The sequence below is a fragment of the Toxotes jaculatrix genome, chromosome 3 (genome assembly GCF_017976425.1).
Source record: "Toxotes jaculatrix isolate fToxJac2 chromosome 3, fToxJac2.pri, whole genome shotgun sequence".
Classification (NCBI taxonomy): Eukaryota; Metazoa; Chordata; class Actinopteri; family Toxotidae; genus Toxotes; species Toxotes jaculatrix.
The window spans coordinates 28,202,082-28,207,275 of NC_054396.1; the positions used below are offsets into that span (position 1 = coordinate 28,202,082).

The 5,194-nt window shown below is 39.2% G+C and overlaps 1 non-coding gene across 1 annotated transcript; it reads right to left on the reverse strand.

Moving 5' to 3' along the window:
* Positions 1–504: 504 nt before the first annotated feature.
* trnat-cgu lies at positions 505–576 on the reverse strand. Its single transcript has one exon. It is a non-coding gene; the product is annotated as a tRNA-Thr (tRNA).
* Between the last annotated feature and the right edge of the window lie 4,618 nt (positions 577–5,194).

Below are 5,194 nucleotides of genomic sequence, written 5' to 3' on the forward strand. Positions count from 1 at the left end.
CTACCGTCTCTTTAATTCAGGGATTTCCATCCAAATGCTATACATTTCGCATATCACGCTCTTGGCAACAACCTTGAAGGCTATAAGATGATGAGTTAAAAATGTAAAAATTCAAAATGTGGAAATGCATTTCAAAACTGAAAAAAGAATATATATATATATGACTCCAACTCTTTCTAAAGAAAAACAAAGGAAATGGTTTAACTCTTCTGTTACCTCTATGTTCACAGTCGAAAACTTCTGTATGCTATTACACAAACAAAAAAGGCAATGGCTGAAGCTCTTGTATTTGGTAGCAAGGTTCTATTCAATATTATGTATAACTCAGCCTTAACCAAAATATATATGAGCCTACAAACTGTTACTCAGAGTTTGTTTTTGTTTTCACCCAAAGTGCAGTTTCTAATAGAGAGCAAATTTCAGTGAGAACAAGACTGTACAAGCACCTGACAAATACTGTATCATACTGGTACCTTAAACCTATGAGAAACAGATAAACATAAAAGGCATGGATGGGGATTGAACCCATGATCTTTGGTTTACGAGACCAACGCCTTGCCACTTGGCCACCATGCCTTTGTGATGGGGTTTGGGTATCAGGGAATTTCCCACAGAATCCTCAACTGTTTGTCAACGGATAACTCTGGTGATCTATGGTATTCTCACATTACACATGTATGATGTCCAAGTGGTAAAGTGTTTCTCTATTGATATCTCAGATTTGAGTGTGTTTGATGATGGTGGTTTGGATTTTTGCTGAGGCTCACAGATGGTCAGGTCAGAATTTGGCATCAGAGGCATGAATCAGTCATGGCTGTATCCAAAGCCACACAACTGAAATATGGTAATATTCATCCAGTCTCAGCACACACGGCATTCAAACCCAGAGAACAGGTTCATGGTTTCACATACTCTCTCACTTCATTGCCACAGTCTGTCTTAGTTTTCTTTCCAGTCATTTAAGTTACATCCACAGTTTCAAAATGTAGAATTTTGTTTATTCCTACATTTTGAAACTACATTGTAGCTGTAAACCATATTCCTACAATCAATCACTGCAGATAAGTTGCATTAACACATTTTTGTTTGTTTGTTTTTGACTTACTGTATCTGTTGCATCAGTCCTCCTTCCTGGTTTGGCCAAAAGAGGAGACTGAGGGTGGAGCACAGTTAAATACAGAGGCCCATGAATTGGACCAGGCCACAAGCAACATTGGCACCCCCCTATGCTGATGTCGCTTATGGTCTGGTCCAATTCATGGGCCTCTGTATTTAACTGGGCTCCACCCTTGGCCACCTCTTTTGGCCAAACCAGGAAGGAGGACAGATGCAGCAGACACAGTCAGTCAAAAACCCCCCAAAAACCAAAAACAAGTAAGGAAACTTATCTGCAACTAATCATGTGTCTTTGTATCGAGCTTTAGTTATTATCAGTGTGGTTTTTTCTTGTATTTAATGGTCTGAGTTGAAGTTAAGTTGTTACCAGTGTTTCCCTCCAAATTTCTGTTTGATTTCCCTCCAAATTTCTGTTTGGCTCCCCTCTTTTAAGGATGCAGTTAGTTACTAAGATTGCTTATTTTCATTTGTATTTTTTGGCATGCTTTTGAGTGTTAAGGTTGTTTTTGTCCCCCTTATTTTTATGTAAAGTAAATCTGTGCCTGCTTGGCCTTTCTCGGCATTAGGCACCAAAGAGTCAAAGGCCTGCTTGGCTTTTGACTGCTTGGTGCCTAATGCAGGGAATTTCCTACAGGATCCTCGACTGTATGTCAGCTGGTAATTCTGGTGATCTGTTGAGTCCTGACATCATTCATGTATACCAGTCAGTCATGGTTTGAATGCCACAGCCTCTCTGGGTGTTGCTGCTCATCATGTTTATCCCTTCATGCCCACAATTTACGATCTTCTCATGGCTACAGCATGATAATGGCTACATGTATAAGTCATATCAAACTGGTTTCATGAACATGACAGTGGTTTCAGTGAACTACAGTGGCCTCCCCTGGTCACTAGGTCTGAATCCAGTAGATTCCATCAGTAGGTGACCCTACTGAGTATGAGTATCATGTTCCTTGTGAAGTGTTTGTGAGGTTATATCAAAAGAGACAAATGAAAGTTTAAATGCATTTCATATAAACCTAGCAAAGCTTTTAAATGTTTTAATGATTGTGTGTGTGTGTGTTTTTTTTTTTTTTTATACATTTTTGTTTAAATTTCAGGAGGTATTTGTACAGGGACTTTGTATAGTGTCATATATTGCTTTAATATTATGATATTCTGACATAATAGTTGTTATTCAACTTGATCTTTTCTTCCTTTTTGTCCTCTCTTTACCTTTTCTTCTTCGTTTTTTAATCTCTGCCTCTCGTTTTCCAGCCCTGTCCTCTGCCTGGAGACTGATCTGCGTGGAGCACCGTTTCCCTTCACAGTTGGATTGCACAGAAAAATGTGGTAAGGGAATATTCTTTGTTTTTGTGCATGTTTGGTGGTACTTCCCTGTGTGTGATATCACATGTTGTAGCTGTGCAGAATCAAAAGTTGCTGTCTGCATACTCAGCAGGAGCGAGTGTGTGTGTGTTCCCACTCTGCAGTTTAAATGCCATCCCAGAGAGAGGCTTGAGGATGAGAATTGGAACCAGGTTACTCATTCATTTCAGAGGATTGGGATTGTGGGGTAGAAAAAAGAGCGGAGAGGGAGGGAAATGCTGAAATGGGAAGAAGATGGAAGAGAGGAAATGGAGCGAACATGGTGTATGAGTCAGGATGTGGTGGAGAGGAAGACCTGGCAAAGAGCAGGGAAGAAAAGAAAATAGAAATGGGAGATGGAGTGGAAATCAAAGCTAAAAGTAGGGGAAAGGTGGAGACAACATGTGGAGGAGGAGGTTGGAGCAAAGACTTAAAGAGGCAGGAATGAAAAGTGATAAGCTGAAGGAATCAGTGGTGCATTCAGCCAGAATGCCTAAACCATTTCCCTTAGTTCTGTCCATTTTCTTGTTCCATTATCAATTTCCACAAGATTCAGATGCATGACGGGTCTCACATTTGTCTAGTACCTGCACTTTTTTTTTGTTTGTGCAGCTACGAGAATTAGGAGTGGTGCATATTTGTTCAGTGATGTAGGTGATGCAGTTGGGGTGGATGGTGGGTCTACGACATGCCTGTCTGTCACACCAGAGACCAGAGTTCACATCCACAGTCTTGTCTGTGGTTAATTTCAGGAAACAGAAGCGCTTTAGTCGAGGTTAGAGAAAGATTGTGGTTTTGATTTAAATGTAAATAAACTGAACTTTTTCTGTATTAAACCAGACCAGGTTCTTTCCCTAAGCTTAACAAAGTGCTGTGAGAGTCTAAACATAACCATAAAAAGGTTTAGTATAGTGCTGTAGTCACCACACATCAATCCTGTACCGCAAGATCGAATATTTTGGCCAAAAACAAATATACTCTCTGAACATTTCACTGATATGTTCAGTAATAAAAATGTGGCCATGGGGAAATCACACAACCTCATGTCTCAGTCTCATTATCTTGTGCTCAGTTTCCATTGACCATTGTCAGTATCCAGAAAAATAGGAAAGTGGGAGACAAAGCTCAGAGACCAAAAATAGAAAACATGAATAAAAAGAAAGAGAGAGAGAGAGAAGGGAGTGAAGAGATGAAAAGTGAAATGCAGATGAGATACTCTGAGGCGAACGCATGCAAACAGGCATAAAAAATGAAATGATAAATCAATTCCTTCATCTCAGAAACGCAGCAGTAATCATTTCCACTCACGCTCTTTATTTTTCCTGCTGTCTAAACTGATTCCACAGCCCTGTTATTTGTCAGCTGTTTAACAGCCTGTGCTGGGAAGAAATAGAGACAGACAGAACTATAAGTTCTGTCTGATAGTTAGACTGTCTGGTCAAAGACTCAGATAGACCTGCTTGTTATGTGTTGGCTTGCACTCTGCTACATATCTGACCTACTGAGCTGCCATTCTACCTACAGTATACCAACTACAAATGTACTAGGGCTGAGGAGTTTTCTTCCTGGCAATATGTCACTCTCTGCCTGAGGACAAATGTAATTTCTCACCATCCTGTTGAGCATTTAAACACATTAAGGTCATCTTCATAACCTTAGTACATGCATGCAGCCATTTTGGTATGGTGCTGGAACAGCAACATAACTCTTCACTGGGCCTGCATGTCCCATTAACCCACTGCTGAAATGCCTGAAATGCCAGCATAGTTTTTTTTTTTTTTTTTAAATAGAAAACTAACTGGGGAAAATGGCAACCCACTTTTTATCGTAATCATAGTCACTGTGTATAATTTATTTGCCAATAAGTTAAAAGCACTTTTACGGAAAGATCTCAACACTTTGTTTTCTCTTTTTTTGTGTGTGTGTGTGTTTGACATTGCAAAATTGAGGCATAATTTGTTTTTACAGTATATATACTCCTCCATATTTTTCCATCATATTCGGCTCTGTGCGTGTATCACACTACACAGTAGCTTTCCAATAATAGATAGCATAAATGCTTGTACCAATATGATCCTGATATCTCAGACTCAGGCTCAGATTGTGCAACATCTTGCAGCATCAATTTGCAGATTAATGACGTGTTAAGAGAGATGTTCTGACAAACCTTTTTAAAAGTTTTACTCGCCTTATTACTGTCCATTTTAACATATCTCACACAGGTCAAAGTGACTCTGTGTTATTTTAGAATGGCTAAACTGTTAAATGTATCCAGACGTCACCCACTGCAGACGTTTTACTGACATATTGCAAGGACTGAGATCACATGAAGACAAAGCAAACATTTGCATTTACAAACGCTTGATGTGAGAGCCGCCCTGCGTTAATGTCATCCATCAACCTTTTCACTGAGCCTGTCTGTCCATGTCGCTCTCCAGCTTCGAAGGTAATGACCTATGCCTCTCTGTTAATGATCCAAGCATCTGTCTGTGTTTCTCTGTTCTTTCTTTTTCTTTTTTTTCCCTTTATTTTCAACAATTATCATTTTTAAGCTTGAGGTACCACAGGTAAAAAGTCTGTTGTGGCTGTGCTGATCGTTTTTTTTTTTTTATTGTATTCTATGTACACCAATCATACACACATATTTCACATGTAAGACATAGTACAAAATGCACTTTGTTCACAGTGTAAATATCAACCGATAATTTAAAAGATTGAGTAGTTTTATTAA